This window comes from Lepisosteus platostomus, chromosome 7 (assembly GCF_059453375.1).
Source record: "Lepisosteus platostomus isolate fLepPlt1 chromosome 7, fLepPlt1.hap1, whole genome shotgun sequence".
Taxonomy (NCBI): Eukaryota; Metazoa; Chordata; class Actinopteri; order Semionotiformes; family Lepisosteidae; genus Lepisosteus; species Lepisosteus platostomus.
The window spans coordinates 17,382,008-17,396,319 of NC_142617.1; the positions used below are offsets into that span (position 1 = coordinate 17,382,008).

The following is a 14,312-nucleotide window of genomic DNA, read 5'->3' on the forward strand; positions in this document are numbered from 1 at the left end:
AGGAAAAGCATCCCTTGGTTTTATTTTTTTTCAGGTTCAGATCATTGCAGAACTGACACTGAACGGAAGCTTATTTCCATCCTGTTTCTTTTTTAGCGATTTTAATGCTAAGGCACATTTAAACTTATTTTCCATTAACAATGGTTTAAAATGTATACAGCTAGTAACAACAGCATGATCGGGAGGTTCAGATCCTAAAATAGCCCATGATTGGCTGAAGTGGACCAATTTGACAGTTTTTCCTTGTTCTTCAGGCACAGCTGCTTTAAAGAAACCTTGCAAACACACTGGCCTTTCAGGGCCAGGACTGGACAGCCCTGATATACAGTACTGCATTTGTGCAAGCACAGTATTCGATGGCTTGCTTTCATTCATTTTTCAGCCTTCAGTTGTACAGTTGTGGTATTTTAAATCTATTGAATGAGAACGTTAATTAATTTGCATATCAAGAGTAGGTTGTACCTAATAACTGCATACACTATTTGTTTAGAAATGACGGTAGTACTTAATATGCAAAGAATTTACAAACACAGAGTATCGCTATGATTGTTCAGTAATAGAAATTGGTCAGGCACTGTTATATTAGGCTTTTACCCCTGCTCTTCAGTTTCAGCACACAAATATTACCATTTCTGACTGTATTTGACATTTTAATGATAAGACAGAAATTTAATTCCTGGGAGATTGAATCAAACTAGCCATGATGAACAAATGGGCACAGTGTTACACTTCTTTGTAATATTTTTTTTTCCTGGACCTCCTCTATTCTGCTATGGGGAGATAACATACCAAATGCCTGATTGCAGTACTATTGCTATCTTACACACAGAGATATGCTGTTAACATTTCATTTCTAATTTGTTCTGTCTGATAAGGACACAAGTCTACACATGATTTAAAGCACAAGCCCAAAGGGCCACTACATACTGTACAGTAGTAATAACAATTGTACTTTTTATTTATAAGTACTTCAAAAAATTAAGTTCTGTACATATTACATGCTTAATACACCAAACAGAACCGAAAAGATAAAAACAGGATATTTAATATACAATAGTAATAAAATCAAAGGTAAAACTAAACAGTATTTCAAACACTTTAATAAAGGGAAACTGCAGTCCCAATTTCTCAAACCAGTTATTAAATCATGGTAACAGAATAAATTGACAGTATCACAACATTTTACACATTTTGAATTAAGTACAAATTTATAAACTTTGTTAAACTACTATATGGTTCCCATGTCACTGCCAGACAAGAAACTAGAAGCGAGAGTTTATGTAAATTGTGATGTAAAAGTGGCTTTTAATGCTGTAAGCAAATGATTCCTAACAAAGTAAATCCTTTTTTGTGGTTTTGAACTTGCATATATATTTTAAACAATGCATCACTCTCAAGCATTTGGCTGTTCAGTACATAGTGGTTGCATATGAAACAGAGGACTTTCTCAAATCAGCAGAAAGTCAAACTGTTTCCTTCTCTAAGGGATACTCAGCTAGCCAAGAGATGGGTAATAAACATGGGCACTGATGTTGATCCCATTGACAAGTTTCTCAACAAGATTCAGTGTGTTATGCAAGTCCTCCAAATATGTAAGTCCTGCTAGAATGTTTCTTTTAGGTACGATTTACCATAAAATAATCACCCATGTAAATGAAATATACCTTTTGCAAAACTTGAAAATAAATGAGGGTATTTTAGCTGTTTGGCAGGTTGCTCCTTTTTTGCAATACTTTAGTATTTAAAAAACATGACAGGTGTTCATGAAGACATCTAAAATTAATATAATAGCAAAATTTGCTTGGTCTAAACCATATTTACAATGTAATAGGGCTGCTTTCACATCACTGGAAGTTTTGTTGCCTCATTCTGAATAGCAGAAAATTACAGCAATAAGTCGCTACGCATACATTAAGACTCCATCTCTTTTGCAGTGCAAATTGGAGGTTATACATGTTACCACATACTTGGTAGTTTCATTGTGGTCTGAAATGAACTCATCATTGCTGATTCATTATCATCTCAAAATACAAACATAATAATATTGCACATCCCCTTTAAAACAACCAGTCTAAAGCAAGTGTTTAAAAAGCTGAATGCCACAGAGTCTCTAACAGATGTGAATGTTTAGTTGCACAGTCATGGAGATGCACAGGAAAAGACTCTGTTGTGTGGAGAAAGAAGGCCTGAATCGGCAGATCTCAGACCAAATGTTGGACTATACTCATGCTGTAAACCTTTAGGCTAACCTAGACCTAGACCATTCAGTGCCTTATGAATGACCAGGAGAATCAGCTATCAATGTTACAGGGAGACAGCACAATTTACAGAAGTTTTATTGTTATATAAGTTATATTGTAATGCAGACTAGTTTTAGTTAACATTTTAACTGCAGAATTCTGGACAAATTAAAGCCTGGTACTTAAGAAGGTACTAATAAGCAAGGAGTTACAGTAGTGTAATGTTGATTAAATAAAGATACTGTACGTTGCAACAGAGCATGAAAAAATCCCAGTGATATGAAGATCTGAGGATTCAAAGTTTGGCAATTAAATTACAGACCCGATTAAAAAGCACAAGGATATTGGCAAACAAAAATGTAAAAATTTATTTAATGTCCAAAATTCCTTACTGAAAAGTATTACTGTATTACTCCAAAGTATTACTGAAAAGGCTAGATTCCGCAGATCAATTATTTTTAGCAATACAATTACTATTTGAGGCTTATAGTATGCCTCTGTTTGCACTCTCTTTTCAGAAATGCAGCTGTGTCTTAAGTTTTAAATTGTACAGCACTTCCTAAGTCCTAAACTAGGTAAATGAATTAAATTATTGATAATTATTTTAACCTGAAAAATAATGAGTTATTAAATTGCAGACAAGAAAAAATAATGCCTAATATTTGTGCTTGTAATTGTTAGCCATCAATTCAGACCTCCAAAGGCCTTGTTCTTTTAATGAGATGGACCCTCTAATAATTTCAAATTATCCATCAAACCAGAGCCTATTAACACTTGGCTCTTGATTAATCAGAAAACAGCAGTCTTCATAAAAGGAGGACTGTTATCTGGCAGAACCAGCTGAAGAAGCCAGGCAGACTTAATAGAATGCCCCTAGACTAGTTACGTAAGGCTGTAAAAAAAATGGAAATTCATTCTGGACTGCTGTGAGGGAGCGCACCAGAAAAAAAAACGATGCTGACATGGTGACACAGATGATTGGCTTTCTCCATTTAGTTTTTTGCTACAATTCCTTCAGGCGATACCATGCCTTGGAAAATATGCATACGGAAGCTTTTTTTTCCCCAAACAGCTGTTTGCCTTCCTCTGTCTTCACTAAAAGCACAACAGAAATGGTGCAGGCATGAGTGTAAATTGGGACTAATTTAATCATAGAGCATGTCACGTCTGGAGCCCAGTAAGCATTACTGTTCAAATCAGAACAATAACAGAAAGTTTACATTTCGGTCATTATGATGTGAATGGAGACAATGTCAGCCTAATGAAGCCAAGCTCAACTTTCAACACAACGGCTGTAGAATAGATACATATATATTAATATTTGTCTCTCATAAGCCATTATTAAGGTCATTATAAGGATCCGATCAAGAATGTGAGTTTTTGGAAGGAAAATGATTAGCTAGGCTTTTTTCTAAGTCACCAATGGATTTTCCTGTCATGACAACTCTAATGTCTATAGCATACACTGTATTTTAATGTAAAATACAGAACCTGCTATGAAACTATGGTTTTGTTCCTTGGTTATAAAGGAGGAATCTTAGATTCTACAAATTAAGGAGCAGCAGCTCCCTTGCTTTGCCTTTTTAACTGACGTCTGGAACTGTAATAATGAATGGTGAGCTTTTCTTAAAAGAGCTCTGTCCAAGACAATGCTGCACTGGCACTGACACTAAATTACACTTTATAATTTTTAATAGAATACTAAGGATATGTCAGGGATGGAAACTGGATTCTAAGAAGTAATGTGCTCCATGCTCATGTACAGGTGTACCTGATGAATGACATAGCATCTACGCAAATACAAAATAATCATAAAATGTACAGCACTAGTCAACCCCTGAGACTACAAATGGCTCAAACAGCTAGCAAAAGACATACCATACATAAGAGATCCAGTGTATGGATTCAATCCAGCTCTACAATTACATGATCATGAACGTTAACTCATGCTCCACTGCTGAAATACAAAAGCAAATGTTTTACGTATATACTTCTTTATCTCCATTTGTCTTTACTTAGTGCAAGCTAAAAATCATGAAAAACTACTACTGCCCACCCAACAGGAGATTTAGTGCCATTCCTGTCCTTCTTGGCAACACCCAACCCGGTCCACTCTTGCTTAGCTTATTAGATCCGACAAGAACCACGCTCCAAGTCAGTATGGTTACAACTAAAACAGCTGAAGCCACCAGCTGTCTACAATAAGTAGTCAGAGTTCTCAAGACAACATGACTAGCTAACTGTGATGTTACTCAGTGCTTCTCCTCAAAGTGTTCAGCACTGTATTTATTTCCTTATTACATGAAAGTGGGTGAATCAGGACTAACCTTGCACACTGCACGTTGTAAAAAAAGGGAATAATTTCTGTGCTCTGTTTTAGCTGTCATGGGTTTCAATATGGGGGGTAATAAATTATTAAGGCTTCATGTGGTCTTGGATGCTGAAGACAGTGATGGGGGAGGGGTCATTAAGCCAGTTGCGAATATGGACCAACACTCCACTAACCCTGAAATAATCTCTCTTGGGGGTTGTAATGCACAGAAATTACAGGCTAACAGAAGAGTGTCATTTTTTTTTCTTTAAGGAAAATGGGACACTGGCAACGCAGGATTTTGAATGATGTCTCTACACATTGCACCGGTGCTGCTAAGGGAAGGAATTTTCAGGATGTGCTTCCAGGCTCCAAATAACAAATAACACCCAAAGATATGGACAGAAAACGTAAAAGATACAAATCTACAACACAAACCATCAATGTTAAAGTGCATTTCCTGACGCTTTTGATCTGGACACCAAAGGGACTTAAGGTCACACAGCCAACAGCAATAAACAAAGAAGATATTTGTCTGGTTTTGCACGCAGAAACTAAAATCTCCAAGTTTTCTGCAGAATTGAAGGCTAAATTCTATCACTTTCAGCATCTTAGCTTTTGGTTTGTAGAGATGTGGAAACATTTGAATCAAGCTATTTGAATCAAGGATATTTTCATTTAAGCATTCTGAAAAAAATGTACACACACAGCATAACAAATTATGTACTATACAAACATCATTACGTCATCAGAAAACTACAGGAGATGTACTGTATATAGGTTTCATTAATCAATTTGACAACTTCATCTAATGTGGGTGCAAAGTTGACATATTTTATCACCTTAAGGAGCACCCTTCCTTGTATGACCTTAATGAAGAGGTTTTCCTCTTTATAAATTGTGTTTATTAATCTGAACCCAGCCCTTGGATGATATTTGCACCAAATCCAGACACGGAAATTGATAAAACTGATCTGAAAATTTAGACAAAAAGTGTCTTTACAAGCCTTACAGTGTCTTTACTTAAGCCTTACTGCTGCCTCTCAGTTCCTGCTTTGATTCCAGTGTAGAGCTTGCACGTTCTCTCCACAATAAGGTGGGTCTTCCTCAAGTACTCCAAAATACATGTAGGTTAGGGTTAATGGGCTTCTCCAGCAGTTCATCCTCACAAAAAAGGCAGATGATCACTCTGGTATTGCCTATTGATGAGTGTAGAAGCTACAGTGCCTTTCTTCTCTGCATCCTACTTACAGGGAATAGGACTACACAGACAGAAAGATGGTCAATTAACCCATAAGAAAACTAGGAGTTTGGATTTTAAATAAAGAGTGATAATGAGCTGAAGTACATTTGAAAGAACAACTATAATTGAAGAGGGAGAAAATTAAAGATTATGTCAGTACGTTCAAAGGGGTCAGTGAAAGAATTTAGTCAAAGAATCTTAAACTGCTTTGTTCAGCAGGAAACTGATAAAGACTGAAGAAACCAGTTATATGCTGTACAGAGAACGATGCATTTTGATCAAGGTGACAAATGTCCAAAATCAATCAAAATACTAGAAAATTCTCTAATCCAAATCAATAAATCAAAATAATCTACAAAGCACTAAGGCATGACTGAAAAGCTATTACACGTGAATTTAATGCCACTTCCACTCAAATTAAAAGATGCAAATATTGGGATTTGAGAACTTTAAATGGCATTGTTTGTATTGTCCTCAAAGGAGAAGAGGATTAGAGTCAGACAGGAAAGAGTGAAATCAACATCAATTTCAGTCTTGAAAGATTGATCCATTCTGGCATGAAATAAATACTTCTCCTCTCTAACTAGGCTGTTACTGAACCTGTGGTCGGTTTCCATTTAAAGACTAAATGTTTCCACATATAAAGAAAATAAATATAAACTGTCAATAAAGATAACATAATGGATGGAAAAGACCATTATCCCAAAATACCTGTCAGACAGTTCTGAGATTTGGTATGCAATTAACCCATATTTGAGCTGCTCCTAACATGTTGCAGTAAAAAAAAATCTTGAGATTTGTTCTGCTGGTCAGGGAAGAACACCTTTCATGTTGACATAAAAAGCTATAAAATGTAGGTTGAGCTCACACAGATCAATAAGCCATGATTTAAAAGCTTTTAAACAGAATTCGATGTCACTTGGTTCCACTCTTTGATCAGGAGATCAAAAACCATGACATTTAGGTAAAATTATAACTGGGACACAGTGTGAAATCTATAAACTAAAAAACTAATCCCCTACTATTTTATACTTGTGCAATATCTTTTGCCACTAGTCTAATTATTAATTAGAATAATTAGTCTTAAAACTATAAGGCAATAAAAAAAAAGGTTTCTCTGCTCAAACGTCTCTCAGAATGGTTCACTGAATTTTATTGGACATCCTTCTATCTTGCTTATACAGTACTTCCGAAACAAATGTATTTTTCTTTTTTTAAATATGGGATCATGAACATCTCTCTCTCCCACCCATTTCTGGAGCTACTTCTATGAGATCCATAACCAGAATACTGAGAGGTGTGGACAGTACATATTTTTCTTAGTACAGTACTTCTCTTTGAGAGACAGCTCTCACAGAGTCGCCAGTCTTTTCAGTTTCTGCAATGGGAGCTACACAGCGTGTGAGACACATTTGGCATCATGTTGGCTTCAGCCTCCAAGTCCAGATTTTATCCAAGGGAGCAAAAACAAAAAGCCTCTCACTCACAGCACTGAGGGCAGCCACTGCTGGGAGCGCTGTTACGCAGCAAGTCAAAGATATCCCGGCCAGCTCGAGCTGGAGAAGAAAGATGGGCCATAATTAAACACATCTGTGCAGTGCTTGCTCTGGAGGACCCCAGTAAAAGTGAGCTAGTAATGGAACAAGCTGGCAACGTGGTGGCACAGCTGCTTCACGGCTCCAGGGTCCTGCCCTTTGGTGCCTGTCTGCGTGAAGTGGTGATATTCTCCTCGTCTCAGCATCTGTTTTTGCCATGTGCCCTGGTTTCCTTGCATCGCTCGAAGACAGCCAGTGTAGGTTTGACTGGTTACTCTAAAAACTGTCGATCCCCCCACTCCCCATTAAACCAACAGAATATGGTTTGCTCAGCAATATCCTGGCTACTCAGGGCATATGTGAACCAGACAAATGACAGCTCAAATGTGAACTAACAATAGCTGGACTATAGGTCTCAACCTGCACTCTAGATGAAATGTTTTTTACTGTTCTATGAATGACCAATATTAAGTATTTTTCTATTCAAATCATTATAAAAATAATACAGCAGAGAATAAGAATTCATTTTAAATTAACAAACAAGAAATTACCGTTGGCAATTACCGTTGATAGGTTAGCTTGTGGTAGAAACAGCAGGAATTATAGAGTATAACGGTTGAAAACGGGTATAAGTCTCTCTCGTACGCATCTACAACCAGAGGCAATCTACAGTATCATTAAAAGGTATTAGTGCTGAATACCACATTGCTGAGAACTACTACAAGAATGCTTAAGCAACAAACTAGGGAACTGTCTTGGTGCACAATGCTTTAAATCAAAATTTTACTGCCAATAAAACTAGAATCCTATTATTAACATTTTGCTGTTAAGGACAAAGTTATCTTGCAAAATTGATATCTAGCTCCTGGCACAAAAATATAAATCCATTAGCGTCCTCCAATGGCAAATTACTATGTGACAGTGACAGATTATTTACAGCAGATCTGGCAAAAGACAAAGGACATTCATATTCATGAAAAAATGAAAAACGTTTGAATTAAGAAACTAAGCACACTACCAAAACGTTGGGGGCAATACAATAAAAATGAGGAGCAATATCAATTTAATGCTTAATTTCATATAGGAACATTCACAAGGTTCATCACTTCACACAGATTTTAAAAATCTGGCACCGTGTAGATTTGTGCTTAAGTAACTACAGTATGCCACAGATACTCTCATAGCAAAACTAAAAATTTGAGAGAAATGGGGAAAAGAACAGCTAATAGTATAACCTGCAATGCTTCTTCCCCCCCCCCCCCCCCCCCCAATACTGGCACCTACCTTACCAACCATCTTGCTTTCCTTAAATATTTTCCTTATAAACAGTGCATGTAACTGATATTGATGAAAAACTACAAATTATAATGACTGTTTTTTCGATAAAATTTTTAAGCATAAATAATAAAAAGGTGTTTAGAAATTGAGACAAATAATACTTTTTCATATAATGTGATTGCTGCTCTGAACAAATGCTTCCTTTTAATCACCCCATCCTCTCATATATGGAAATGAATGACCACAGGAAACTTCCATTTGCTAGGAAGAAAAGAGGAGCCCCTTGCACCATTCAAACAATTTTTCAGAAGCGGTCTAGGAACTCAATGAACAAAAACCTTGCATATTCAAAAAATAACAAGCAGATAAACTAATGAAACTATTCATTATTTAAAAAGCTACTGCTGGCTGTATCAGGGATCATTATAGAGGGTTGCAATGAGGCAGATAATCCGCATATACCCAGGAAAGGAAGTAAGTCCATCATAGGGCACACACAGAACCTGGTGAAATACAGAACATGCAGACTCCAGACAGAAGATACTCCAGTTTGGAATCCTGTAAGGCAGCAATGAAAGCCAGCAAGCCAACACAATTAAAATCCTATTTATAAAATAATAAAAATCACCATTACCATTAAAACCTCAGGACAGTACTTGGAAATATGTATTTACATTATATTACACAGATATAATAGGTATATAAATATGGTACCTCTGCAAGGTACCATACAGTACATTATATTGTATGGAACTTTTAAATTCAAGTCAAATTAAGGTCTCTTTATCTGGCAAAATGCATTAGACACAACAAAAGGAAATTTCACAATGCAATTATCCATTAATGTAATGGTAGCATTAAAAGAAGCAAAATTTCAGTATATCACCATATCAAAGAACTGGACTAGAGGACTCTTGAGGTTTCTGAATCAGTTTGCAATTTTAATTTAACACGAACTTTCTCTTTTGTGTAGAATCATTTTCACAGAAACCATTTCATATATTCCAATCACAATTAATGTGATTCTATTCTATAAAAGCTTATTAATTTCAACAGCAGCACTGAAACTCAACAGACACCAGCATAAATGTCCTAAAAACAGCACAACACGGCACAGGAACAACCCACAGGTTCCACACAGGTCACTTGATAACAAAACAGCAAAACATAAACACCATTTTCTCCGTTGCTTGATCTTTTTTTCAATTTCTCTTTTTTTTGTAGATGTTTTGAAAATATGTTTTTCTTCAAAGAGAACTTTGAACTTCAGCTGCAAAGGAGTAAACAGATCGATAGAATGAATGATAAGAGGCTTACCTTGAATCAGAAAGGAAGTGCTGTTGTGCCATCAGAGAAAATTGTTCCTTGCTGGGGAGAACATGAGAGAAAGCCCTGGGGAAAAAGTGAAGGAAAGAAACTTTAACAACAAAAGTTTCTTACAGGTTTCAGAAGCAAAGCTGATCACCCTTTGATATCATCGATATCTTTGCAGAGACCTCGTCAAACCTCGTGTGGTTTTTAATGTAAATAAATGCGCTACAATCATTAACGGAATTTTCATCACTAAATGCCATCCTTGGTCAGTTATCATCAAAGCTCAAGTGTTATCTGTAACTGTGCTGTCTGCAGACACCAATTAATGACATTGCTACTGTAGAAGTGCTGGATGACTGTTTAGATTTACGGATGTTACATGGAACACAATTGAGTTAGAAGCCATAACTTCTAACCCAATTGATTTAGAAGCCATAACTTCCATAACTGTTGCTGCTGTTGCAAACCCCCATGTGTAAATAAGTTGTATCATTAAGGTGTTACAAGCAGCCTGGTCTGGGTGAAAGGTTTCTTGTCAGTACATAGTACTCCTGGAGTTTAGTGATGGTGGGTGGGTAGATGTCAAATGGTTAGTGACTTCTATCGCTTGCTTACATCACCTTCTCTAATACTAAATATGACAAGTGTGCATTTCCTCCCACACAAGTGCGTAAGAGATAACAGGGAGGGTAAATGTGGAATGCAAGGGGTAATATTTTCTAAAGGTACACCACAATCTCCTAATACGATGCTGAAATAGATTAACTGGTTAGTGCTGTATAATTAATAATTAAAGGTAAAATATTTACTTGTTTAAAGTATTTTAATTATATAGTATACTAGCTTTTCTTCTGCAAGAGTCGGCATTACACAAAACCTGAAATGGATCAAGCTGCTAAACAAAGCAGTGTTTCAACATTTAAAAAAGCAAAGCGAGCTCATTCACTCCAGAAGCAGCTACTTCAAGTCCGGCTATAACGCTAGCAGACTCTGACTGGGACTTTCGAGTAGCAGGGAACAACTGGCCAGGATCTGTCAGGCATGAGAGGCCTTTGCTCCCTTGTGTTGCTGTGCAAAACCCACTCCTGGAACTGCTGGGCACTAGAAAGCTTGTCAGACAGACTCATCACTCCTTTATTCGGTTCTAGCTCTAAAGCCTGGAACCTGAAGTACTGTATGTTAATATTGGAACACAAACCAGAGAACACAGGTGAAAACAGTTAATTTAAAACCACTAACAGAAGGCACTACTTTACACAAAAGCTTGTGGAACTACTATATGTTGCGAGCATTTATCTCATCTGATATTCAGCCAATTACAGAAAGAAGTCATGGCACGTCCCTTGGATCAATTAGCTTCTGAAAAACAAAAGTAATGGGATGACTAAACCTCTCCGTTTGTTACTATACGTAGGGGTAAATTTATGCAACAGCCTTTATAGTTGGAGATGTCAAAGTAGTCCTAATTTCACTGTTTGGTAAGGCTTTGAGCAATAAGCCTCACTACTTAACTAAGTGAAAACCAAAAAATGCTATGCCAAGTGACTTTGTTTCAATCCTTACTATTTAAATTCCAGTTTAGTGACTCTTTACGGCTTGTAATATGAGGGTTAACTATCCTTTTCAGACTACAGACAGTGTGCCAGCTAATCTTCAGTATTAATGAGAAAACACCAAAGGGACTACCTTGAAAAAGCCTGTGATCTCAAGTCCTCTTTTATCCACATACAGTACTTTCCCTAATTTCATCATTATGTCCCAAAAGAAAGCTTAACTAAGCCATCTTGACAGTTAGTCTTTCTAAGATAAGGTTCACCGAGTGGTTATTTCAGTAGATTTACTGAATGGGTCAAGAGTACTGAAACTGAATTCAGATCTGGAAAGAGTGTTCAACATGGCATCAGCAATGTTAAAGAAGGTACTTAAAATTGATTTACAGTACTTTTATTCAGTTAGTTACACGAGTAACTAAAGATTGCCAAGGGGTTCAGGCCTTTAAGATCATCTGTATGTGCTTTAGATGCAAGAACTGTACCTAACAGATCGCAGGAACTCATTCAGCAATTTCTTGAAATAACCCAGGTAATCGGCTTCAACTTCATGGCAGGACAGCTTGTCCCATGCAAGAGACTTACTAACCTTTGTGTAAAGTGCCATCTGTTCTCAGTTTTAACAGCAATTCCACATTATTATCTGTTCGTGACGTTTGATTTTTGCTTAACTGACTGACTAAAGAAATCAAACTGAAAGAAGTTAACTTCTATTTGAACGCTTGAATCGGTTCCTCATGTACAGTAGTTTTCTCTGTTCTGGAATGAAAAGGTTGAGTTATTTTAGCCTGTCAGTATAGGACATTACTTTAATCTTTGGAACGTATCCGGTTGCTATTGTCTGGATGGATACCAGCACAGCAATATTTGTAACGTGGTGACTAGATTTGTACTGTATACAATATGCTTGACGAGTTTTCACTAGTGCATTGTGAGATGTTAATATAAAATCCCTTGATATCAATTCTACACTTCTAATTCATCCAATATCTTACCAATGTTTTACCCTTCAACTCTTCCGCACTTGGTCTAGATGATGTAAATTATATCAACACAGATCCAGTACTTAAGCCTTTTTAATACATAGCCTCTTCAAGATCATTACCCATTTACAGCAGTTTCTATGGTTTATGTTTTTTTCTACCCGCATACATTGTACCAATCAGTACTTGTCTATTTCAAACATTATCTGCCAGAAGTTTGTCTTAAATTCTATCTAAATCCTTTAGAATTTCCTTTGCTGCTTATACAGTGACTACTAATCATCCTAAATTGGTGTCATCTGCAAACTTGAACAGTTTGCTAACTACTTAAGAATGTAGATCATTTATCCTAACACTGATCCCTGTTGTATTCCACTACGCATATCACCCAAGTCAAAGAACTATCCACTATCTATACATTAACTAGTTTTCAATTAAGAAAAGGTAAACAAACTACCTACTTCAAACATTTGAATGTTTTTCAAAATTCAATTATTAAAGTTATGTTTTAGAAGTACATCTTCAAAATCCTTCAGAAAATCTAAATATACGATAACTCAGTGTGTTATTGTTGCTTGTTCAACAAAGTCAGTTAAGCATGGCATACCTTTTCAAAAACAATGTTAAATATCCCCGCAGATCAGATCTTTTAAGCTAATACACTAATAAGTTTTATGGTTGGACAGGTACAGTACATCCTTAATGTGAAGCTGTTTTGCTTTTGCTAGTTACAAATCCCCCAGCCAGTAAGGATCCTTATTCCTTCTTTCTTTGTGTGTCATCTTTAATTTTCAAATTTGCCAAGTTGCAAAACATTGATGACAAATTGGTATGATGCTACCTCAATAACCTCATAATTTGAGACCCATTCCAGAGTATGAAAGTGATGTACTCTTGCTCTGTTTTTGCCATACAGAAATCACTTTCTCATCGAAAATAAGTATGGCCTGTCCAAAATGGCAACATGCCAGAGCCAGTGGAAAAAAACACAAGAAGAACTCACATAAGAGTTTTAAAGACGTGACAAAACAGGCTGAATTCCACACTTACTATATAGGAAAGTGAAAACATGTTGCATTATAGACATGTCCGTCGTGGCAAAAGAGGAATAAATGTATTGTAGGAGAAAGACAATCTATTCCAACAATTTTTATACACAGAAACGTGAAAAGCCTCAGCATGCCCTTTACCAGAGATACTAATGCTTAGACTACTATTCTAATATCACATTACACTACGTCATCCTGAAAGGAGGTTCGTTACAATTTGTGCAATGTAAAACAGATAAAATTGGAACTCCCTAGATCACAAGAATGCTGCTAATAAAAAAAAACGAAATCATTCATTTTTAATTTCTTATTTTAATATGAATGTGGACAAAACTTCAACTACAGCAGATTGAACATTTAAATACAAATTTGTATAAAAGTTATTTATTTTATATCTCTGTTCCCGATTAAGTTGATAATGATAGTGTTTTATCCTCTTGTACCCATGTAGCATGTGATGGATATGAGATATGATACAAGATCTGTTTTTAAATCTGTCTGCCCCTAATTTGTTTTAATAACTTCTATAATGGAAATTTTGAACATCATTATGCTAGTTGTAGCATGTGCTAATAAAGCACAGCTGTAGTACTGTATATTGAATGTATTCTCATTCCTTTTAAGTTCAAATCTTTCTCACATTTGAGAGATAATGCAGACGTCTGCTTATTTTTTTGAGTTGCACCAGAAATGTATCATTTCTAGATTTTCCTAAAGAAAAATAAATAAAAATAAAGCACATTAATTCTCTTAAAAATGTCTGCTCTCCATTTACAGTGAATACGAAGGCTGCTATTTAACAACACCTA

The 14,312-nt window shown here is 36.1% G+C and overlaps 1 protein-coding gene across 3 annotated transcripts in view; it reads right to left on the reverse strand.

Annotated features, from left to right (window-relative positions):
• Window positions 1-14,312, reverse strand: part of LOC148658414 (microtubule-associated tumor suppressor candidate 2-like) — a 209,368-nt gene that overhangs the window by 190,744 nt on the left and 4,312 nt on the right. For all 3 annotated transcript variants that reach the window (XM_088639561.1, XM_088639559.1, XM_088639560.1), the window contains exon 2: window positions 9,925-9,999. The gene's annotated coding sequence lies outside the window, so the exon portion shown is untranslated. The remainder of the gene's footprint in view (window positions 1-9,924; window positions 10,000-14,312) is intronic.